Here is a 25,881-nt window from a genome sequence, read left to right as displayed (position 1 = left end):
AACTACCATGTGATACAGCAATTGCACTCCTGGGCAGTTATCCTAGCGAAATGAAAACAATGAAAATTAAGAGAAATGAAAACATGTTCACAGGAATACATAGACACAAATGTTCATAGCAGCTTAATTAGTAATCACACCAAACTGGAAACAACCAGATGCCCTTTGACAGGTGAATAGTTCAACTATGTTACCTCCATACCATGGAGTAGTACTCAGAAATAAAAAGGAATGAATTATTGAATACATACAACAATTTAGATCAATCTCCAGAGAATTATTCTGAGTCAGAAAAAACCCCAATCTCAAAAGGACTGGATTATATACTACTTGATTCCATTTATATAACATTCTTAAATTGACAGTTAAGGGAAGTAGCTGTGGGTAAAAAAGAGCAACGTGGAGGATCCTCCCATTGATGGAAATATATCAATGTCAATATCCTAGTTGTGATATTGTACTATAGTTTTGCAAGATGTTACCATTGGGGTAGGGGGTAATGGTGTAAGGGATCTCTCTATTATTTCTTACAACTATATGTCAATCTACAGTTATCTCAAGATAAAAAATATAATAAAACTTTTAAAAAAAAGTATTGTTCCAACCAAAATGCGGAGCATGGCCTTGGGAGAAACACTAAAACAATAGGCTATTTAGCAACCATTGAAAATTGTGTTTCTGAAGACTACTTAATGACATGGGAAATTGTTGATTTTTAACCTTCAACTAAAAACTATTAAGATTCAAAACTTCATTTAAACTAAGATCTTGATTTTGTGAAAAATATTGACAATATCTGCAAAAAAAATGAAAGGTACATGTGATTTTTTTCACTGTGGTTATATCTGAATTATGGGATTACTTGAGACTTTTCATTTTCTTTTCATGGTTTCTGAATTTTCCAAAAGTTTTGCTATAGCCTGAGTCATAAATAAATGAAATAAGGAAACAAACATATATCTAGTGAGACGGAAAAGGCATTCTCTAAAATAAGCAGGTGGTAATTTGTGGGCCAAACGGGCCTTCTGTCCTATATTAATTTCCTATCTCACCTATCAGAGTGCTCCCACTAAAATGTTTGCAGTCCTAGAAGATGCGTAGGTGTTTAAAACGAACCCCAATTTTATAAGGAAGAAGTTTGGAACAAAATTTTACATACTTTTATATATACATGTATCAAAAGTGATTGTAGAGAAAAGAATATTATTTTGTTTATCTAAGTACTGTGCACTGTAGTCCAGGAAGAAATAGAAAATTTTAGATATGCAGCCATAATCTATTCACCTTTAAAGAAGGAAAGAGTTAGTGTACTAAATTTTTTTAAAATGAAGAAATGAATCTGTTGTGAGTTCTGAATGCTGTCAAAGATGCACAGTGAGATGCTGGGATAGTATGGCAGAGGGGGTGTCAGTTTGTGCCCCAAACTCTGTTCCAAACAGGGAAGCTCTGTGTTTGTTTGTTTATATGCACATGGGCATTCTGTACAGTATATTGTCTGGAAAAAAAAGGCTTTGGAAAAAAAGAAAGTAAAAAAGCCATGATTTAGGTTATGTCTTGATGTAACCTAGTATTAGTGGTTTTTCCTGGACCATCATTTGGAGACCTGGAATTCAGTCCTTCCTTTCTCTTAACAGTCAATAGGGGAAGAAGGGACAGTAGAAACAGCAACTGGGAGGGGGAAAGAGGACGCTACTGAAGAGAGTCAGAAAAGTTCTCTTTGGAAGATCGTTTATGGTCTTGCACAAAGACAAATATAAGCAGCCCTTTAGCAAACAGGACAGACTAGTGATCAAGATACTCAAAACCTTCCAGTCCAGATTATCTTTCCAGTCTTAGAGCCCATACATTTCTCCCTTCTTCCCTCTCCAACCCTTCACTCTCCCCACATCCCTCTCTCACATACATATACACTCCTTTTCATCTACCCTGGAATCACTTCTTGTTTCCAGAACTTGCCTTTCACACTTACAATGTTACACCTTTGCTTAAACCACTCTTTCCACTTGGATCACCTTTCTTCTAGACCTGTACTGTCCAGTAGGATAGCCACTAGCCACATGGGCTACTAGAAATAGGGTTAGTGTGGATTGAGATACGCTGTAAATGTAAAATACACACTGGATTTCAAAGAGTACAAAGAAAAGATAGAAATTAATTTCATCTCTTTTAACTTTTTAAAATGTGGTCACCAAAAAATTTTAAAAATATATATATTGATACATGTAAATGTATAAGGACATGTTACCTCAGCATTTGTGAATCCTAGTGTTGTAATCATAATTATACCAACTTCAGTGAATTTTTAAGGCAAATGTGTTTATTAGAACAGACTCTAGTCAAATCAATTATTTGATCAATTCTCTATTTTGCAGAGTAAAACCATTTCCAATTTTTCTATTTTCATTTTTATTTTAATGAAATTATTTTCACTGGGGAAACGTTCTTTCCTCTAATACTTTTACAAAGGAAGTTTGATTTACTTATCAGGGTTTTTCTTTCAGTCTCTCTTTTATTTTTTCTATTGCTGTGAGAACCCTTTCATGGCCATGATTTTCACCACATGCAATTTTCCTCGGTCAAATTTCACTGTGTGCAGTTTTAGCCATTGCTGCTTATATGCTATGCAAATCATTTCTACCAGTAATGTTCATTTTAATTGGATAAAAAACCAATTGTTTATATTAATTTTTAGACTTATTCATGAGAAAATAGTGGGGAGATCTCAAATAACCCAGGACAGTTCTGTTGTCCAAGCTTGCTTAACTGCATTGCTTATCCAATTTCTCCAGAACTTCTGATCACTCCATGTCTTTGGTGAGGCAAAAATCAAAGGGCAGGGTCAAAATATCCTAAGGAATTATTGTTATTCTTTTAGGTGTAGTAATGGTATTGTGATTATGTTTTTTAGAAAAGGCTTTTTTTTTCTTTTAGAGATACTAAACTGTTAATGAATGAAATAGTGTGATATTTAGAAGTGCTTCAAAATAAGAAGGGGGAAATGAGTGAGAATATAAACGAAACAAGATTAGCCATAAGTTTATAATTGTCAAACCTGGTGATGGGTATATAAGCGTTCATTATATCACTCTATCTTTTATATATTTGAAATTTTACACATTAAAAAGGTAAGATAATAGCATAATTATCTGTTTAAAGTCCTTAAGATCAAAAGACATAGTCAAAATGTGCTCTTTTTTTGGTCCTTACCTTTATCCACAGCTACTAAAATGAAATCCAAACTCCCTACTATGGTCTCAAGGTCCTGTACTATCTGATTCCAAACTGTCTCTCTGATCTTCTCTTCTTCTTTCTTCTCTGAGCTATTCAGGGAATAAAATGTGAAGGATGTCCCCTGGACCAGTGCAGTCAAGAGGCCTCCTTTCTCACCATCATTTCATTACACTTGCCTGGACTTTCTTTAATTTCCTGGGACACAGCAATCATTTTCCTGCCTCAGCGTCTTTGCACTTGTTCCTTAATCTAGAATCTCTTGGCTACTCAAGTCTCAGCTTAAATGTCACTCATTCCTCAGAAATGTCTTCTTCTACCACACTCACTCATGTGGTCCTTCCTATTTTTTTCCATCAAAACTGTTTATTGCCTTCATAGCTTTGTCACCTTTTTTCTGTCTTTCACCAGAATATAAACTCTATGAGCTCAGGGATTCTGTTTGTTTTATTCATTGTGTATACTGAGCACTCAGCACAGGGTCTGGTACATAGAATATACTCAATTAAATATTTGTTGAATGAATGAATGAAAACTCTAGCCGTTTTTTTCGTTTTTTTTTTTTTTGCGGTACGCGGGCCTCTCACTGTTGCGGTCTCTCCCGTTGCGGAGCACAGGCTCCGGATGCTCAGGCTCAGTGGCCATGGCTCACGGGCCCAGCCGCTCCGCGGCATGTGGGATCTTCCCGGACCGGGGCACGAACCTGTGTCCCCTGCATTGGTAAGCAGACTCTCAACCACTGCGCCACCAGGGAAGCCCTCTAGTCGTTTTTAAAAAGTCTGCTTTAAATCACCTCCTTCATAAAGCTTTGAGTCCTCTAGGTGAGAATTAATCTTTTACTTTACTGGGCGTACAGGCATGAAGGGGAAAAAAGCTTGTTTTACCCTTTGCCTGGTCTACTGAGGTGACATCTAGAATGAATCTGATACATCCTTTTGTATTGTTTCTTTATGTTAGCACTTTAAAAAATTATTTTCTATGCGCGTGTATATATATATATATATATATATATATATATATGTATGTATGTATGTATGTATTTTTTTTTAAGGTTTCAGATTACCAGGTGCTGCTTCTAAATATTTCTCCTATGTCCAGGCTGTGCGTTTCACCTCCTTTAATAGTCTGTCATTTATTTCTATGGCCTCCCGATGTTCATGACACATGAGGGTGTCATGATGCTGAGATGAAGAATGACTGGTTTAGTTGCACTTGCCCTCACTGACATGTCCATGCTTTGGGGAAATGCAGGTACACAAATTATTTAGCCAAAATCTCCTAGAGTGAGTCTTGCCAGTTGGTTCATGGTTTTCTTTCAAATGGGACATTGATACACATAACTTGTATGCCTGAAAGCTACCTTCTCACCATTTGCTAATTGCTTTCTATCAGGTACACACATACAGTGATGTATGTTTGCCTATAAACAGAGGACAGTTTCATTCTCAAAATAATGTGTTAACATTTGTGCTCATTGTTAACAGATTTTTGCTTTGGAGCTACTTTTAGAAGATATTTTGTCCACTCCCCAATAGCAATATTTTTAGAGTGCTTCTTCCAGTCAGCTTATTTGCAGAATTGTTTAAACTAACACTAATTTTACTGCAGCAACTGAAACAAATGTTTCCATTTTGAAAATGTCTGCTGGAAAAATAAAGATTTGCAATTCAAATGAATGGGGAGATTGTAAGATTGTGTTAAGTAAAATCGATGTTTATACTTATTTTTTCAAGAAACATCACCCAAAATATTCATTATTAAATGTTTCCTGGATGGATGTAGTAGGTTCTGTATAAGTCCTTATGAATTATGGTTAATAGCATAGATGTCCTAATTCTCCATTCTCAATAGACAAGTGTTTATTAAGATGCATCTATCATTTTAGCAATTGAAAAGAAAGTGCACAGAACCAGAACACATCGCTCCATATCAAGTTAAGCACATAACACAGTTTTATTTCTTTTCAGAAAAATTATAATCCAGGGAGAAAGCTTTTATGCATTCCTCCCAAGGGAGTCCGTTGTTTTTTGAAGAATTGCTATACAAATAAAACCTGATCTAAGTTTAATTCATAATTACCTAATACACATTTTAAAGTATTCTGAATACCTGAGTCTATGAGCTCAAGGTTTAGGGGGGTTAGTGCTGTTTGTATTAAATCAGTGTTTATCAATGTGATTCTGATTTCTGGGCAATTTTGTTGGCTTTTAGAACATTGATTTAAGAAATAAGAACTGATATACTCAGCTGATTAAATCTTAATAGCGTGATGTCAGGCAATAATAAATATTTTAAAAGGTAAAAATGAACCAGCTCTTAGAACAGGGGATGTTAATTTATTCCATGTTTATTGACTGTTATGGACGTGGCACAGACCAAACTTCTGTTCCTCTCTTGCTGTCCTTACCCAGCTAGAGAATCCCAGAACTGTAAACCTGGAAAAAACATTCCAGAGACCTTCTGATTTCCTTCCCTGCCTTCATAAAGGAGAGAACCCAAACCCTCCAGGCAATTCACTCATATTCTTCTTGAACACCTGCAGGGTTAGAGATACAATCTTTCTTGATAAAAGGAAACTTCTTTGGGTATTAAGTAACAGTAATTGCTACATGAGTTACCTGTGAGTTACCAGTATATGGTAACCATTAATTACCATATACTGTACACATGCAGCATCTCCTAATTCTCACAAAAGCCTTACAAGTTACTTATTAGGTCTATTTTATAGAGAAACTGGGGCCAGAGAAAGTAATTTACCCAAGGTCACAGTTACACATACCCAAGTTCTCTCTCTCATTAACCCAGCTGCTTCTCAAAAGCAGTGTATGTATTTACCTAAATAAAGGAAAGCAATAAAATCAATAAACACAAGCCTAAACCTATGTTTTTGTAAAAGAATTTCCTTGGACAATACAAATTAGTGATGAGATAATCACACTAAACAACTCTTACTAAAAGGATGTTCCACATTGGATAATTCAGAACCTCAAACCTGGCCGCTTTTAAATCAAATGTCTGTGTGCAAAACACTGACTACAAATCCCCAAGACCTGTCCTCAGTATTTCAACCCATAAATTAGCAAACACACACACGCGCGCGGCCGCGCGCGCGCGCGCTCAAGCCTTGTAGGGATAAAGTTCCAGGTCTTTCTTTGGGCATCAGTTTCGAGACTTCCAGAGTCGCAGATGTGTGTGTGCGTGCGTGTGTGTGACTAAGGAAAAGAATAGCTGAATCACATCTAAAAGCGAATTCTCCCAATTAGAAATCTATAATAAAAATGAAGATAATTAGGCATTCCATCAGCCTTTCAACCTCAACAGCTCTTCTCCCCAAGCCAAGCCAACCTTCTCCCTTCTCCTCCCCCCCGCCCCCGGCCCCTGGGAAATAAAACCCAAAGGCCGGAGGTAGAAGGGGCGACATCCTGGTCCGGGCTCCGCTTTCTGAAGCCTATCGGGGCCCGGAATCCACCGGGGCCAGCTTGTCTCTTCTGTTGGCCGGGGGGAAGAGGGGAGAGCGCCGTTCGTGGCCAAGACCAGGGCGGGGATGTGAAGAGAGCCGGAGTTCGTGAGGGGCCGCAGCAGTCAGACGAGGGTCTAGGAAAAGGGAGCCGAGAGCCTTTTTCCAGGTTACAGAGGCGTGCTGAGGGCGAGAAGAAGCGCCTCGCGCGCAAACTCGTCCGTCTACGCCTAGGTACCGCCAAGCCGCACCGGCAACCCGCCGCCTAAGCGGAAGGCAGCGCGGCTGAGGGCCCGGCCCAGGCAGGCGCATGCGCCGCAGCCCCTCCTCCGCTCCGGGACCCCTCCCTTCCCCTCCCCTCCCTCTTCCCCGCGGGTCTGGGGCGGCGGCGGCGGCGGCGCGGTGACGTCAGGGCGTTGGGGCAGCTCCTGTGACAGACGGAGCTGGAGCGGCGGGGCGGCGGCGGAGTCCGGCGGCCGAGATAGCGAGTGAGCGAGCGAACGAGCAGCGACGCCGGGGTCCAGGGAGCGAGAAGGAGAAGGAGGGGAGCGCTCGGGTGCGAGCGGGAGAAACCGCGAGCGCCAGGCGTGGGCTCGAGCCCCGGAACGGCTGAGGAGCCCGCCCGCTCCCCTCCCCTCCCCCTCCCCGGGACAGGGCCCAGCGCGCCATCCTCCCCCTCCCTCCTTCCCTCCCTCCCTCCTTCCTCCCTTCCCTCTCCCTCTCCCCCTCCCCCGCCGGTGGATGGGAGTGAAGGACGGAAGAGGCCCTGCGGAGGCGGCGGTGCAGCGCTCCGGTAAGGCGGCAAGGGTCTGCGTCCTCCCCTCTGTCTTCTCCACCGCGCTCCGGCGGCTGCGGGCCGGGCCCGGCGGCCTGACGATGTGGCTGCGCCGGTCCCCTCCCTCCCATACTCCCCTCCCCCTGCCGCCGCCTCCTCCTTCTTCTTCTCTTCTCGCTCTCAAAATGGCGGCCGCGACGGCCGTTGAGTGAGAGACACGGGAGGAGGGGGGACAGGCCGGGGAGGGCGCTGCCCTCGCTCCCCTCCTCCCTGGCTCGGGTTCGGGGGCTGCCAGGGCCGCCGCGGCTCCACCCGCGGCCCTCCCTGGGAAGGGATCGCCCTCCTCCCTTGGTGACTTAGCAAGAAAAGTATTCTTGGGTAGGAAGGGCGTGGAGAGCAGGTCTCTCTCTGATCTTGGGGAAAGGGTTCGGCCCTCCTCTCCCCCGCCGCGGAAGGCGAGCTCCGCAGTCCCCACCCCACCCGCGGCTGGCGCTCAGGGACTGGGCTCAGCCCCAAGCCGCCTCGGCACCCACAGGCCTTCAGGCGTTCTGTCCCCCACCTGTCCTTAGGATGGGGTTGACCTGAGAATGATGGTCCAGCCCTTCCCTGGTCCCCCTGTGCAGTGGTCCAGCCTCTGCACCCACTGAGGAGGAGCGGCCCGACCCACCGAACCATCCGCAGCACCCACCCACCAAATGAGGCAGGATTTTCTTTTCTGCCGCCGGCTCCTTCAACGGGAGTTGCCTTTTGACGTTATAGCACTGAGCTTCGAGGCCCTCAGCCATTCTCCTTCTAATCTAATCTCCCCACTCATTTAGGAAACGCAGTGCCTTCCGTAGCCTCCCAGGTGAGAAAATGCCTTTGAGGTGGTGGGCAAATTTTCACTCTCTCTCTCTAGACAGAAGAGTGGAGAGGAGGAGGAGGTTTTCAATATCGTGAGACAAGACAGAAAGGTGCCTTGGCTTTATTTGTGATTCTGCCTTTCTTCGGTGACTTAGCAAGAAACTCCTTGGGAGCAGGGCAGGAGATTTTCTTTTGGGGTTGGGGTTTGGGTCCAATTTATATCAATCCTTTGGTTAAGAAATTGTGCTTTGGAAGCGAAGAACCAGATTTGTGGTTTCGTTCTCAATGGGCGATGTCATGCCAAGGTCCCCCCCTCCCCCTTTCCTTAAGAGGCAGTCGGGAGAGAATAAAGATATTACCGATGTTCCGACCTTTACTTTAACACACAATCCTTGAGATTTATAACGTTTTAAAGGCTAAACAAAAAATTTGTGCCATTTTTGGTAATTCTGTTTTTGTTGGGAGGTGGGATCGTTTTGTGTGAATTTCATTTTGAGGCTAGGGCGGAGGAGACAGTGCTTGGGCCTTTCATACCAGTAATGTCATCCCTCCCCTTTTGCCACAGTAGTATTTGCTTGAAATTTTTTTTTTTTCTTTTTTTCTGCAGCAGGCTTGATTGCTGCAGGGTCCAGTCTTTTAATCGGGAAATTTTCCTGGTTGGGTATGTCGGTAGTGATATAATGTTGAATATATTAAAAGCTGTTACTTAAAAAATTCTGATTTGGGTCTAAGGCATTAAGCTAGCTTTTAATCTCTCATGGGTATCTTTCAGGACACAGTTTTGCAAAATAATTGGCAGTTGCAAATTGCAGTTTTTATTAAAGCAGAAGAGTAATCTGTGTTTAGGGTGATTTATTCTTTCATGTTCTATTATAAATGATCATTGTTTGGATTGTTCACAAGGGGAGGATCTCCTAAATGAAACAAAGCTGTTATTTTTATAAATCAGAATGGAACTTAATTTTTCACAGAATATTTCTGTATATCTTGATTTTGATGGAGTTAGCCCTATTTCGGTGCCTCTCCCACACCTTTTTTAAAAATGGGCTAATATTTGTGGTTGCTGTGAACAGCCATTGAGCCGAGGAGACTGGGTGGAGTAAGAGAGCAGAAGCTGTGAAATGCTAGATTGCCCTTTCATAGCATTTTTCTCTTGCTTATGTTTTGTAAGGTTATTTGATGCTAATTGGTACTACAACAAAGGCGTTTCTCTGTAGTAAATCTTAAAATCTCGTGTTTTTAGTTTCCACCTTTTTTGCAAGGTGGGTATTGAATGATTGGGGTAAAAAGCAATGTCCCTGCTCTAAAGCAAATACTTATTGTCTCTATGTATCTGTACGTATACATACACACACATATTTATACACACTTCTTAATGTTTTTTATTGTTTTAGTTAAGTAAGTGTAGATCAACGAATGCCAGAAATATTTGGCAAAAAATAGTAGTAGGAATATTGCAAAAATCTAATGAGAACATTGCAGATGTTTTCTTTAACTTTAGTTTGCATTAAAGCAGTAAATCTGTGATTTCTAAATAATGAACATCAAAGTGAGTAAGAAAGGATAAGATAATTTGTGTTAAATGCTCTTTATATAGACCCTTTCTCTTGTGTTGTCCTTTGGAAGAGACCTTTCAGTAAGGTACTACCGTAAGAGAGGGTAGGTCATTTTAATGTCTTGTATCAAGCATTCATGTGAATAGATGGTCTCAGAAGAATGTCAAATTCATGTTGTAAATGTGATTTTGATGGGCCTTATGACTTTGTCAGTGTATGATATATTTTTACATTTTTGTTATTTTTAATGTGATTAGAAAGTAGAAGGGTTCATGTGGTGAGGAATGAGGTTAGTATGATAATTCACTGTTATGTGTCTAACATATCCCCACCCCTAGTATTTCTAGCTCTAAAAGCATACTAAGAGCTGAGATTTTTCAGTAGATTATTAGTTGATTAGGAGTTTAAAATAATTTTACTTAAGTAAGAGAGCTTTTACTTACAAATGTGTATCTATGTGTGCTTCTGGTACATGTGGCAGAATCTTTTGCTTAATTTGGAGAGCAGTTTTTAAAATTCTTCATAATTCTATACTTATAAAACTTATAATGAGATTGGGATGGGTTAATTTTTTAGTAGACTTACTTGGTATCTTTTTTTCCAGATACAATTACTCTGGTATATAAAAGATTTAGAGATGTTTTCTGGAAGGGAAAAATAAGTATCTGATAATTTTTGGTTTTCCAGCTAGAATATCCGTGTTTCATTGTCTATATTTTTTCAGTGTAAGTGTTGCTCTCTCTTATGCAATAAATAATACTGTATATATGACTTTACCTTATGGCTCATATTTTCAGTGTCCAAGAAAATATAGGACCTTACTTTTTGTTTACCTGTGGTTCATATTATTCAGAATTTGTCATCTTAATCTCAATAGGTAAGCCATAGAAACTGTGGCAGTTGTCAGCATTAGGATGGAGATATCTTAAAAAACAAATCCAAAACAAAATCTTAGGGCAATCAGAGTGAATTTTCCAGTTCTTCCCATTGAGTTCTAAAGCAGTGAGTCATGCACTCTTTTGCCAAAGGGACTTGAGGCTCAGTTGGTTTTAAACCACGCCTGTCATGTCCGCTGTGGTCCTAAAAGAGATTTTTTTACTTGGTTGTAAGTTTCTGTTGTGAAAATATTTCATTATGATGGGTAATCTGTTTTTATGCACTTTAGAGAGAGAGAAATAGTTAAAGTGGGAATTCTTTGCCACTTTTACTATACAACTTTTTTTTACTTTAAAAGTTGCTCTATTTAAAATAAAACTAAACAAAAACAAACAAAAAAACTGATGATATAGGGACTTCTGAAAAGAAAAAGTAAACCTATTCTCCTGAAGATGCTTAGCTGTAGAGTGAATCTTAGTTGCTGAAGTCCAAGTGTTTTGAGAAATCTGTATTTCATGAAGAAAGATGCTATATTACATAAGCGTAACAGGTAACTGCAGTGAAGGCTTTTTGAATTCTTTTAGCTTTGTTGCTGGTTTGATATGGCATGTTGGCTAGTCATTTAAGTGGAACCTTAGTTTAACTTCTGCTGTGTGTATAATTTTTAACCTTGCCACGGCAGTTACAAATTTTAATTGATATTGGTGAAATGCTTTATAGTCATTGGATGCAGGTATCATAAGGGCTTATTATTTTGATTTATTGTTTTCTCTTTAAAAGTTGGTGGCTTTTAGTTGAAACTTACCTATTTAGGATTGATTTGTGGATTTGTCAAGGATACTTCTGGAAAAGTATCCTCTAAAGTTATTGTCATCTAACATTGTTGTAAACCTTTTCCTAGAACTTTGTAAATATATTGAACATGGCATTTGTTCTGTCAGCTGCTTTTTGAGATAGAATAGTATTTTTTATGGATGAGAGAACTAAAATTCAGAGAATTTCTTTTCCCAAGGTCACATGTTGGGTTAGTAGCTAGAATGAGGTAAATATTGTAGTCAGTGAATCACTTGGGTATTGCCTTGCATGATCAAACAAACATTCCTTTTTCTTTTGACAGAATGGACTCTTTTCAAAACTATTTTTATGTTTGTTAATTTCTTTTCTAAAATGGTGAAAACTGGTGGCATTTATTGCCTGCATCATTTAAATTGGCATTTATTAACATGGTCTTATATTGTAACTATTTTGCTTGCATAAGGCATTTGAATAGGGACTTGCAGAAAATGCCTAATACTGCTTTATAGTAATATTAATAAGTAAATAAGTACTTGCTGCATACATACAAGTAGTAGTAATAATATCAGTAAATCAATATTAAATCTATTTAAATACATACAAGTGGTATTAATAAGTAAATAAATACTTTTTGCATTTGATTGAATATGGGGTTATGTGAAAGGAAATGAGATATCCTATAGTTCTTTGTAGTGGCTAACTTCCAGTGATCTCTCTGGAATTAAGGTGAAGGAGGGAAAAGTGTTCATACTTCCTTTACAGAGATTTTATGTTGTCCCAGGAACAGGGTCATACTTATGACATAGTTGTTTCAGGGCCACAAAACTCTCACCTATAAGAAATGAATTAACCCAACTGGATAAATTACGTTTGCGTTTCTGTTCTTTGCATTTTGATTAGCTGGTCCTTGAGCGCTTATGTGATGACAAGAATTACTGACAGTTAACTGAGGCTGTTAAGAAATTTTCTGAGAGACTGTCTTTTGATAACAGTGAAATTAAGAATCTGGGAAATTTTTAAGGAATTTAATTGAAAGCTTATGTTATTAAGGATTTGCATGTTGTGGATTAAATTCACTTTTAATCTGCGGCAAAGAATAAAAGGATATGATTTTAGTATTTTGTATGCATAAGGCATATATTTTATCTTTTCATCTTCCCTTCCATAGTTGTTTTTATTTTATCAAAAATGTGCTGACTGCAGAAGAAGGGAAAGTGAAGATAAAAGAGTCAATTGTATTGGGAATTCCTTGGCGGTCCAGTGGTTAGGACTCTGTGCTTTCACTACCGGGGACCGACCTGGGTTTGATCCCTGGTGGGGGAACTAAGATCCAACAAGCCATGTGATGTGGCCAATAAAAAAAGAGTCAATTGTATTGATTATTATTATTTTTGGTTAACTTATTTCTTAAGGGTGGGAAAAAGCTATACATTTAACATTATCAGAGAAAATTAAATAAAGCTGTTGACTAAAACCAAAAATGAATATTTTAGATTATAATCCTAACTCAACAATTTATCAGCTATGAGCCTTGAGCAATAAGCCTCAGTTTCCTAATCTATAAATGGATAACATTGACAGAATGTAACTCATAGGGTGGTTGCTATTATTGGATAAAAGGCCTGTAAACCCTTCAGTAGATATTTTTTATTGTTAGAGACTTTTTTTAAGGAAGAGAATTAACATACAATTTAATCATAAATAAGCAGTTATTAATACATTAATATAGCTCTTATAGTTTTAAATGTATTTCTTAAGAATTAGTATTAGGGATTCTTTCCCCTTTATCCATTATGTGTATCTGAAACCAGAGATGACTTCAGAGTTTCTTAGTAGGGCAAGAAGTGCTATGTAAATCAATGCCAAATGGACTAATTCCTTTTTTTAATATAAAATTATATTGCTCATAAGCATGTTATTTAAACTGCAGAGTACATTTATATCTTTATTTTTTTATTTTTATTTTTTTGTGGTACGCGGGCCTCTCACTGTAGTGGCCTCTCCCGCCGCAGAGCACAGGCTCCGGACGCGCAGGCTCAGCGGCCATGACTCACGGCCCCAGCCGCTCCGCGGCACGCGGGATCCTCCCAGACCGGGGCACGAACCCGCGTCCCCTGAATCGGCAGGCGGACTCTCAACCACTGTGCCACCAGGGAAGCCCTATATCTTTATTTTAAGAAAAATTTTGTTTGTACTTTTAAATATTATTTAAATAATCCCAAACAGTTTTTTCTGTTTTTCTTTCTAAAGAAACCTTTTTATTTTGGAATAGTTTTCGATTTGTAGTCAAGTTGTAAAGATAGTGCAGAGAGTTCTTGTGTATACCCTGCATCCAATTTCCTCCATTGTTAACATCTTACATTTCTGTGCTACATTTGTGAATCTTGGTATTTACTATTAGCTAAACTCCAGACTTTATTTGGATTTCACTGTTTTTCCATTAATGGCCTCTTTCTGTTGCAGATTTAATCCAGGGTACCACGTTGCATTTGGTTGTCTTTTATCCTCACTCTCCTCTGGTCTGTGATAGTTTCTCAGTCTTTCCTTGTTTTTCGTGACTTTTACAGTCTTGAGGAGTCCTGGTCAGGTATTCTGTAAAATGTCCTCCACACTGGGTTTGTCTGGTGTTTTTTCATGATTAGATGGGTTATGGGTTTTTGGAAAAAATACCACAGAGGTGGAGTGCACTTGTCATCACATCATGTCAGAGGCTACATGATATTTCATCACTTGGTTAACGTAGTGTTTGCCAGTTTTCTCATAAAGTTATTATTTTACCTTTCTCTTACTTTATCCTTTGGAAGTGACTCCAGTTCCATGTCGGCGGTGGGAGTGTGTGTGGGGGAGTGTCTGTTTACATATGTTATTTGGAATTCTTCTGTAAGGTGGATTCACCTCCTCTTCCCCATTTATTAAAACAATTTACATCTTTATTTTAACTATCAGGAAAATTTTGTTTAGAATTTTAAATATTATTAATTTAAATAACCCCCAATTTTTTCTAGCTTTTTAAAAATATAAAATATTTTAACAGTGGTTTGGAGAATAAAGATCCGAGAAAGCCTTTGAAGGAGCTATGTTTAAGTGAATTATATATCCGTCTAGAAATTACTCTGAGAGTAAAGTTCAGTGTTGGGATTTTAGAGAAGAGCTCCACATTTGGGGGCTTGTTTGGAGGGAGACTGCTGTAATCTGAGAAGCAAAGCAAATAAGGTATCTTATTCATTGGTGCTGTGCTAGTATTTGAATCCTCCTTGTTCTTCCCTTTCCCTCAAAAAGCTTGTAAATACTGCAGCAGAAAAGACGGTATTTTTGACCAATTGGACTCTTATTTTAAAAACAGAACTGGTAGATCTGTGTCCTGAAAGATATTTATTTTACCCTAAGGAGAATTTATAACTTGAGTGCAAGGTAATTCTTGAGAATTGCAGTTATTACAGTTCTTTCAGTGGTTTTTATATCTTGCCCTTCCATTGTATCACTTGTACAGAAAATATCATTGGGCTTCTACTTTAAAAAGAAACTTATTCAGTACCATTACATATTTTTGTTTCTCTTTTAAATTTTCATCAATTTTTCTGTCCAGCAAACATTTATTTAGATATATTATATTCTAAGCATTGGGGATACAAACATGATTGTCAGCCCTTGCCCTCAAAGATCTTAAAATTTATGAACACATATTTAACATGCAAAGGTAGCATAATAGTGCTATAATCAAAATATGTACTTGGTGAGATGAGGGCCCAAAGTTTTCTCTTTCTTTAAAATATTTATTTATTAATTTTGGTTGCACCAGGTCTTAGTTGCAGCACGCAGGATCTTTAGTCGCGTTGTGCGGACTTCTTAGTTGCAGCATGCCTGTGAGATCTAGTTCCCCAACCAGGGATCGAGCCCCGGCCCTCTGCATTGGGAGTGAGGAGTCTTACCCATTGGATCACCAGGGAAGTCCTGAGGGCCCAAAGTTTTCAAGGAGGTCTTCACGAAGATGTTGGTTAAACATTTTTGAAGAAATCTTGTCATGTTGTTTGGGGAGTAATTTGTACCTAGTCTCATAAGTACACCTTGGTTAGTGAGGGAAGTTACATGTAGCTGTAGTTCAGTATGGCTGGAGTGATTGGTGAGTATAGAGGAGTGAGAACATTACCCTGATCTGGCCTGTGAAGTGGGTTGGCACATGGACCATCTTCGTTTGCAGACTTCATCTTAGACTCATACAATAAAAAGCAAGAAAAATTCCGTGGTGGGGAGCACCTGGGATATCTGCATTGTCAGTAAGCTTCCTAGTTGAGAAGCTTACTGAAACCAGTTTTTACCCTTGAGGTGCCAGAGGATGATTTTAAGTTATGATAAGTGACATCGTTAGATTTCCCTTTTAAAAAGCCTACTGTCAGCATTGTGGAAGATGCAGCTGTGGAGTGGATGGAGGTAGATAGACTTGTGGAGACTACTTAAGAGGCAGTGCAGGTTGAAAGAATGGATTTGAGAGGGATTGAGTATGTATAAATTAGTAACCAGTTTGATATGGGAAGTAAGAGAAACAAGGAATGAGGAAGGTGAAGAAGAATTGAGGTGTTTTTTGTTTTGGGCTGTTGAGCAGATATGGGTGTTCGGAAGGAGCAAGAAAGAGTTGAGGAGAACCAAGGTCGGGGGAGGTTTTTTTGGTTGTTGTTTGTGTGTGTTTTAACAGGATAACCATTAGGTGTATTGGAGACTTGAATTCTAAGATATTTGGTGTTTTCATGTTTTATATGTCTACCAGTGTAATTAATAGTAGAACATTTTTGTTTATTATTTCTTATGACGCATTAAAAATTCATTCTTTCATCAGAGTGTGTTCAGTGCACTCTGTTATAAGAACTGTGCTGAGGTGCTAGAAAGTACTCCAGACGGGACAGCAGCAGTAAAATCATAAAGGTCACAAAATGAGGAGAGGGAAGGCATGCATTACAAGGTGCTCAGTGTTACTGGAGTTTGAGCAAAGTGGGGCTTGGTTAGAAATACGACTTGAAATGTGGGAAGGGACCAGATACTAATCAAAGACCTTATAAACTGTGTTAAAGCATGTGGACTTCAGGAAATAGGGAGGCAGCATAGTGCAGTGAATAAAGGCCCCAATTGTGGAGCCCAGATGCCTGTGTTCAACTCTGCTGCTTACATAGCTGTGTTACATTACACACACACACACACACACACACACACACACAAACAATATAAAAGCTCGTTATTTAAATTCTCATAGGTAGTTGTGAGGAGTAAATGAACACTTCTAAAACATTTAAAGCAGTGACTAGCATATAGTAAGTGCTATTTAAATATTTGTTAAATAAAAAATAGGGAGCCAATGAAGGGTTGTTTTTAAGTAAGGAAGAGATATGGTCGGATTGTATTTTAAATAGATGATTCTGGGGCTGAGTAGAAGATAGATGTTAATAGGCCAAGGCTAGGTTTAAGAAGACCTGTTGAAATTGGTCCAGTCCAGGTGAGAGATGATGGTGTGAACTGTGGTAGTACTGTTAAGGGTAGACAGAGAATAATTCAACAAATATTGAGGCGGTAAACTTGGCAGATCCAGGTAATTGATTGAATATAGAAGAAGAAAGAAAAGAGTCAAGGTTGATTCCCACATAAGATATTATTTCTAACATTTTTAAAGCAGTATTCATTTCAAGCACTTTGGATCTTAGATGTCCTCTATGCTAGTTATATTTGAGGCTTTGGTGTATGTTATGATGCTTCCATAAAAATGAGAAATAATGGCCTGAGATAGTTTTTAATTTCTCTTAATGTATAGGCCTTTGCTGTTTTTCTCAGTATGTGGAGAGAAGTGTCTCTTTAAAGATCCACTATTATGTGGAAAACTCTCATTTAGCCCATGTCCAAAGAGCTAGAAAGCTTAAATATTGATTTTTATGTTTTTATATTATAACTTTGTATTAAGATTTGTGATTATAAAAATATAGCACCATAGTAATGCTGTAAAAATTTGAAGTGACTGCTGAATCATTAAAGAGGTTAAAATTTGTTAATTCTATTATATCTAATTTTTCATTGTTTATTCATATATGGTAAATAACTTTGATAGGCAGAACATTCATCACCTGTTCATTCCTTTGATAAATCTTAACTCCCCAAATCTAGATTTGTCAAATTTTAAGAATATTTTTTCTTGGCATTCAGTTTTATAAAAAGGGGAAAACTTGGTTGAAGTTAGAACTTTCTTGAATTTGAATTTTCTCTAGATTCTTAATGAAATTATTAAATGGATAGGAAATTCAGTGTCCTTATATAGTATTTTAAATCTGGGTCCTGGGTTGTAGTGGTGTACGTAGTGTATGATGTCTGTCAATTACACTATTGCAGGGCTCATCAAATCTCCCCACTAAAGACAGTTGAGAGGGATGATATTTAAACTGAATCTTGAATGAATAATTGGAGTGGACATGGGAGAAGGTCATTTGAGGTAGAGGGAAGAGCAACATATACAGGTACAAAAGCATGAAAAACTATTATGTGTATGCTGGAAAGTAGTTTGCAGAGGGCATTGTAGGGTACATGTGAATATGAGGCTGGAAAGGTACATATGAGCCAGATTGATAGAATTTACAAATTCTGTGTGGTTTGTAGGCAGTTTGGAAGACACAATTTTAAGCAAAGGTGAGCATTATGATCAGGTGTATTTAGGTAGTTTATGTAGGTGGCAGTGAGGAATACAGATGGGAGTTTGAAGGTCACTTAGGAGGCTTTTTCAGGAAAGAATGATTAGTGCTTGAAATAAGACAGTGACAATGAAGGTTGTTGATTGGAGAAAGGCTTAGGAGGTAGAATTGTGAATGAGTAGTCTGTGATGAGGAGAGGGAAGTATTAGAAGACATCTCAGATTTGTGGCTTGGGTGTCTGGGTGGAATTGAGAAACTGGGCGTCATTAGCCATCCATAGTAGAGATTAAGAGGAGGAATTATGTGTGGGATATTACATAAAGTACCAGATTAATTTTCCTGAACCACGGTTCTCAAGTCACTTTCTTGCCAAAAACCCATTGCCAGGTTTTTGCTATATTTAATCAGCTTTGTATATGAATAAGTGCAAAGGGTACCTTACTAGAAACATGGTATTTAATAGATGTTTGTTTAATCCTAAATGGACACTCAAGGTCTTTTCTTTGGTGTCGTAGCTCACTTGCTTATTCTTTTTCTTCTTGCCTGTCATGTATCCTATGATTCAGCCTTATGAAGATACTTTCTGTTCCTTATGGCATTTTCACTCTTTACCACTCCCTCCCTTCTCTTTTTCTCTGTGTATCTTCTGACCTATGTATCCTTCAAATCTGCATACCAGGTTCTCCTTTTCCAGGCAGCCTTCCCTAATTTTTTTTTTTTTACCTGAAAGAAATTTTCTTTGAATTCATAATCTTAAGGTATCTACTATTTTTGTCTCTTATTATAGCTTATATAAAACTTTATCTGATATATCAAGTGAGTTAATGTATTTAAAGAGCCTAGAACAGTACCTTGCACATAGTACTCAGTAAATGGTGGCTGTTATTATGGTGATGTTAAGATGATTAAAACAAATTGATGTAATAGTAATAGGGCAGTCTGCCTTTACCTTCTGCCTTCTTGTGATGGCAAAACTGATTCGTTCTCTGTCCTTGGACACTAGGAAAGCAGTGTCTTTTTTACATTGATAATGTATATAGAAGTGCAAAAGGTACTGTGCCGTATCATCTTCAAAGTGAAGTTATTCTCTTTGTACATGTTCACTATTCTAGAACTCTACTGAGGGAAGTAAAATGGTAGACAAGCCCTTAACACTGATTATCTCGTTAAGCTTCACCGCAGTTGTTTGAGTAGGTGGTGGTGTTAGCTCCAGTTATATGTGGGCAAACAGGCTTAGGAAGTTTGAAGATTGCCCAAGGTCAGTTTGTAGGTGGCCGAGTTGTTATTTGAACTTCCACTATTTGACTCCAAAATTCTACACAGTAGGACCTCAAAAGTGTAGGATTTATTCCTTCATTGCTTTCATATCATCTACATATTCAGCTTGTTTTAAGAGGGCCTACCATGGGACGTATACATAGGAAAGTACTTTTTGTTTTTTCTTCTAAATTTTTTTTTACATATTTATAGTTTGTTTATTTTTGTCATGGAATATGTCAACCATGCAGGAGAAGTACCTGCAGTGATATAACAAAATATCCACGTAACTACTACCTGAATTAACAGATGTTAACATTTTATCATATTTGCTTTAGAGTTTTTGTGGAGTTTTTGTTTGTTTTTTAAAGAAATATGGCATTACAGTTAGAGTTGCTATCCTCTTTCTAATCCTACTCCCCTCCCTCCCTGTTCCCAGTGGTAAAGTTCCTCCTAAAGTTTGCATATATTCTTTTGTTCTGTTTTTATACTTTTACTATACATATATGTATGATGCATAAACAATGTACAATAATGCTTAGAGTTTACTTGAATGTTATACTGTATACTATTCTACAACTTGTTTTTTTCACCTAAAAAATGTCTTCTAGATGTATTGGTATATGTAGATCTAGTTTATTATGTTAAAGAATTTCTTATATATAATCATACTATAGTTTATACCTACAGTACAGAAATAGGTCTTTAGATTGTTTTCAGATTTTCACTATTACAGACAGTGCTGCAGTGAACAGATAACAGTGCTGCAGATAAGATGATAAAATTTGTTTTTTGTTTTTTCATTGCAGAGTTTATCTTAAGGTTAATTAAATATTTGTTCTTTAGTAATTTTTATGCTTTGAATTGAATAAATAGAATGAATAATATTGACATTGATTTTAGACCATAAATTCCTAAATTTTGTACCACTTTCCTCAGTCTGTTCAGCTGTTCAAAAACCTGTGTTTTAACTCAGTATTGAGCCAGGAGTTGCACACTGGTGGCCTGTAGGACAAACTAAGTGTAAATGCTTGGCCTTGTATCGTTAAAATTTTTTTGAGTCAGTACTTTGGAGTTAGGTATTTTGTGTAAAGTCTGTATTTTTGGATTATCCTGAAAAATTAGAAGCGTTGGCAACAGTGGGGCCCACATTTTCCCATGGCAACAGTTGGCCTAAGCTGAGTCACAGCTGCCCTCCCTTATGTTTTTTATTTATTAAAAAAAATTATTTATTTGGTTGTGATGGGTCTTAGTTGCAGTAGGAGGGCTCCTTAGTTGTGGCATGTGAACACTGCATTGGGAGTGTGGAGTCTTAACTACTGCTCCACCAGGGAACTCCCACAGCTGCCCTCCTTTAGATGGGCATAAGCTCTCCAGGAAAACAAGTTCCTACCACTTCCTGTTACTGTTTATTATTGCCCTTGCACTGTTGTTTATAGTGAAGAAATACTTTTCTATTGATGTTTTTATAAAAAATGGGGGGAAAGTGTAGCTAGACAACTGCAATATTCAAGAAAAGTAGAATAGCATATTTCTCTGGAAGTGAAGAATATTGTAGCATGATTAATATGGAAACAAAATGAGTCTTGTATGGAAAGATCACAGCCTTTCCTGCTTCACTGGTTTATATTACCTTCATTGTTTTGAGTTTGTGATCTCTGCATTTTGTGCACATAGCTGTGAGGGCTGCCACATAGTGAAGTTGAAGATCAAAAGGATATGAAGATGGCTTGTAAATTGTGAAGTTTTGTGCGAATGCAGGATATCTACCTGTTCTTTTAGCTGTTACATACACCCTTGTTCCAGAAAGATTTTAAGCAGAGGGGTTGAAACTGGTTTAATCTTCTAAACCATCCTACCTTTCAGCACTGTATTAAGTACCTTTTTCAGAGGCTACAAATGGATGGTCGAGGATTTGGATCAAAAATGTGTTTTGTCTGCTCAGTGTTTTTGTTTTTAATTCGACTTACTTTAAAAACCCAGTTCTACCACTGTTGCCTTATTTCTAGCTGATTCACACTTTTACCTGCCTAGTCTCTGTAAGTATTTGATTTGTAACCTATTTAAGGCAATTTATAAAGATGTATAAACTAGAAAATACCACAAATTAAAAACAAAGAGAAAGAAGAAACGAAAACAAAGGGTAGGGACAAAATGGAATGAGAATCTAGGCCACAAAGGTCTATCACAATGGTCTTGTTGCAGGCAGAGAGCACAGATTTGACTGAGCTTTTCTATGAGGTGACTTTTTCATAAAGTCCTTAAGATAAAAATAAACAGTTCAGAAAGTTAACTAACTTGATACTATCAGACTATAACTTCTCATAGGGGTCCTCATAAAGAGGATTATGTGTAATTATCATTTCCCTCATCAACATCTCTAAGGTAGATGGATGTCTAGTATTTAACAGCACTCAATATGGGAAGACCAACCACATCACATGAGAGTCAGTCTGAATGAGTGGGTAGGTTGTCCTTTGGTGTCTGACCAATGGATATAGTTTCCCTCAATCCAGTTGTTGATATTTATTGAGATTAAGCTCCTTGACAAGTACCTAAAGTGCAGGTGTTCCATATATCAAACACAGACCATTCATATGTAGGATTTAAATATTTTTGTGAAAACTTAGTTTTACCCAAATAAAACTGGGATTGCTTGAAGGTTAAGATTCTTCTTAGAATCTGCTACATTCCTGTCTTGTTTGAAGGTGGACAGAGCAGTATTCTTCCAGAGTATACAAAACTGGTAAAGTCATTAAGAAATAGATTTAAAGAAAAAGGGGGTCAGTACACAACTCTGTTTCATGCTGCTGGAAATTAATTGCTTCAGCAGACCATTCCTGTGAAAATGGACTCTTGGTGGTTTTTAGCATAGATTAAATGTAAGGAGGTATTGTTTTTATTTATGTTTATAATAGATATGGTCTCTTCGCTCAAGAAACATATTAATATGTGGCTCTGCCCCTTCTTTCTTTCCATGTGCTCGATTCCCCAAGTAAGATTTTTTTGTTCAACCCTACTGGAACTCAGTTTTTTATGTTGTTACCTTCACTACTGAATCTCTTGAATTCAGTGTTTATACCACTCTGTTTTCTTCCTGATGACTGCCCTTTGTATTTCTCAGTTTGCCATATGTAGCCTCAACTTTTTAGCAATACTGTATTTTTCAGCTGCTTAAAATAATTTTGCATTTGGTTATTTTGTATTCATGTTATATTCAACATATTATTTTCCCTTCCTCTAAAACCTGCCTCAAAAAACTGCCAATCATTTCCATCTTTAGCCTTTCAGTTTATAAAGCTGACTCAGTCAGTCCTGGGCTCATGTTATATACTTTATCACCTCCTTTCCTTTCTCCACTCTCCCATTTTACTCTAACTAGATTGTACATTCTCTTAGGGGGGTGGATTGCATTTTATTCACCTTTATTTATAGTAAAACCTTATATCACAGAGCCTAGCAGAATAGTCAATGAATGAATTAAAGGATATGTATATATAGCTCACATCTTCAACCATATTGTAAGTTTCTTATGGACAGGGACTATCTCTCAGCAGTGCTTTTAGGTCACATGTAGTTTTCCATAGATGAGACACTTAAGTTACATGGAACACAGATATGTGTTGTTTTATTTGAATACTTGGCACTTGGTAGATCCTCAGTAAATAAATTGAATAACTGACACTGAGAATGTAGTTATTTCTCATTATTTGTTTCATTGGAGGCAAGCATTGGTGTGGATAGTAGTAAACTAGAAATCAGTTCGAGAGACAATGGAAGTTTTCCAGTTGGATTGGCACAACACCTGGACAGTGGCTTTGGTTGTAAACAGGGGATCCACCGTTAGGACCAAATCATATCCTTGAGAACGCCATCTTTAAGACCAAGAGCAAGTAGTAGTAGACCAGGTCAAAAAAAAAATTGCACTCTTGCATAATTGCCGTTTGACTCTAAAGCTCTTTTTTTCCCAAATCATTCTCACTGCTTCCATCCTAGTCCAGGCCTCTTTTATCTTCTAATTGTAGCCTTCCCTTGTTCTAATATCTCCTATATATACATCTCCAAAAAAATCACCACGAAACATCAATTTTAGAACATTGCTCCCTTGCTTAAGAATTGCAGTGGTTTCTGCATTGTCATAATTCCTTTGGGCTATCTGCATTAATATTCACCATAACTTGTACTTAAAAAAAAAAAAAGGTACACAGAACAGTATGTTTTCTGTTATTGTTGGTATGCTTAGAAGTATTAGTAAGCTTTTTTCCCCTGAATTTTAAGGCAGTGGATTTGTGTGTGTGACTTAGTTTTGATTAAAAAAAAAAAAGATATACAGGCTGTAGCTATGTTTGTCTAATTGTCACTTGAAAATGTAGCCTTTGTAAGCAAAAGCGAAAAGAGTAATATGCATGGTAGAAGGTTAAAAGGCCTTTAAGTTTTAAAGTTTTAGTATTAAGTTTGAGACAGTCAGTTGATTTTCTACAGGATTTTTAAATTGGTATACTTTCTCTGACATATATTAATTAGTGTTAAATCTTTTAAAAGAAAAAAATTACATCGAAACCAGCTCCAAGCAGCTGGACTTTGAATGTATTTTATTGCCCATGTTTCAGAATTTGATTTTTGGGAATTTTAAAAAAGAAAGCTGAGAATAAAGTGATATAGTGTATCTTTAGTTCTGCGAACATGGTAAATCTTTATCTCAGTTTTACTGTGATTCCTATAGCAGACATTTAGAAACACTCTGTACCTACTGTGTGTTAATTACCATGCTATTTGGTAGAGATATAATGAGGAATATGTCAGGGTTGCAGCTTTGGAGGAGTGTTGTTGAGGAGACATCAAGGCAGATAATTACTGTGTGCCGTGAGAAGTGTTAAATATGTGTATGTACAAAGAACTATAAAATCACAGAGGAGCGAGTTACTCTGCTTAATTTTTTTGTCAAAACTATGTAAATAAATCCCGCAAGTTCTCTTTTTGCTAGCTGCTGAGAGCTTGCTAATGGTGTTTAAACACCATTGATAAGCATTAGGTTGAACCTGTGTAATTGCCATTATTGGCAATTTTATATGGTTTAACTCTAATAGTATTTCAGTATGGCAATTAAAACAAGAAAATGAAACATGCTTAATGTCTTTTGCCAATACTGTTTGACAGTTGTTAGATAATTGATATTTTATTAAAATAAAGCTTTGAATATTGAATAAATGTGCCATTTTTGGAAAACATTTTTTTTGTTTGTTTCTTTTTTGTTTTTTTGCAGTACGCGGGCCTCTCACTGTTGTGGCCTCTCCTGTTGCGGGGCACAGGCTCCGGACGCGCAGGCTCAGCGGCCATGGCTCACGGGCCCAGCCGCTCCGCGGCATGTGGGATCTTCCCGGACTGGGGCACCAACCCGCGTCCGGGTTGGTGGATTGACAGGCGGACTCTCAACTACTGTGCCACCAGGGAAGCCCTGGAAAACATTTTTTTTTTTACAGTCATTTATTTATTTATTTTTTCGCGGTACGCGGACCTCTCACTGTTGTGGCCTCTCCCGTTGCGGAGCACAGGCTCCGGACGCACATGGCTCATGGGCCCAGCCGCTCCACAGCATGTGGGATCTTCCCGGACCGGGGCACGAACCCGTGTCCCCTGCATCGGCAGGTGGACTCTCAACCACTGCACCACCAGGGAAGCCCTGGAAAACATTTTTTAAAGCTCATTTGGTTTCTCTTTTTTAAAAGATAATATATGAAAGAATTTTAGTAACTATAAATTGCTGTGTAGTTATTTTATAATTGCTTGTAACCATGGAAATATAGTTATTTGATTTGGAAAGTTTTGCTTTCATAGCTTGACTCCATACAAACATCTGTTGGGTGCTAGATACTGTACCCGGCACTAGAGAGGCAAAGAAATTCAGTTCAGTGTTTGCCCCAAGGAGATCAGTCTGGTACTAGAGACAGCATGTATATAGTTACAAAGATTGTGGGAGGCAGCACAGGGTAGAATCAGTGATTTTTCAAATTTATTTTAACAGTGGAAACTTTTCCAAAGAGCTTTTATGCAGAAATCCAATATATAAACAGATAAAAAACAGAATCCTGCCTATTTGGCCTCCTCTCTGTCCTCATTCCTACTGTTTGAAACCATTGGTGTGGAAGTCAGAGACAAATCGGGTTTGCATCCTGGCCCTGCCACTGTTTAGCTGTTTGACCTTGAATACATGCTTTAACCTTAGTGAACTTGTTTCCTCAACTGTTAAATAAGTATATTAGTTTTTTTGCTGGGTGTTGTAAGAATTAAACATTGCAGGAAAAGGGCCCAGCATATAAAGTCATTCCGTAAATGGTAGCTATTAGGATTATATGTACATGACACAGTGAGATTAAAGAAGAGTAGGGAGTAGGCTAGCTAAGGAGGGCTTCACAGAGGTGGTGATGCGCTGCCTTC

At 38.2% G+C, this 25,881-nt stretch overlaps 1 protein-coding gene across 1 annotated transcript in view; it reads left to right on the top strand.

The window, feature by feature from the left end:
* Nucleotides 1–7,111: 7,111 nt before the first annotated feature.
* PAFAH1B1 (platelet activating factor acetylhydrolase 1b regulatory subunit 1) overlaps nt 7,112–25,881 on the top strand; it is a 69,673-nt gene continuing 50,903 nt past the window's right edge. The window contains exon 1 of the mRNA XM_079905140.1: nt 7,112–7,478. The gene's annotated coding sequence lies outside the window, so the exon portion shown is untranslated. The remainder of the gene's footprint in view (nt 7,479–25,881) is intronic.

This window comes from Stenella coeruleoalba, assembly GCF_951394435.1.
Source record: "Stenella coeruleoalba genome assembly, chromosome: 19".
NCBI lineage: Eukaryota > Metazoa > Chordata > Mammalia > Artiodactyla > Delphinidae > Stenella > Stenella coeruleoalba.
This window is presented reverse-complemented; position numbering and strand designations above follow the sequence as displayed.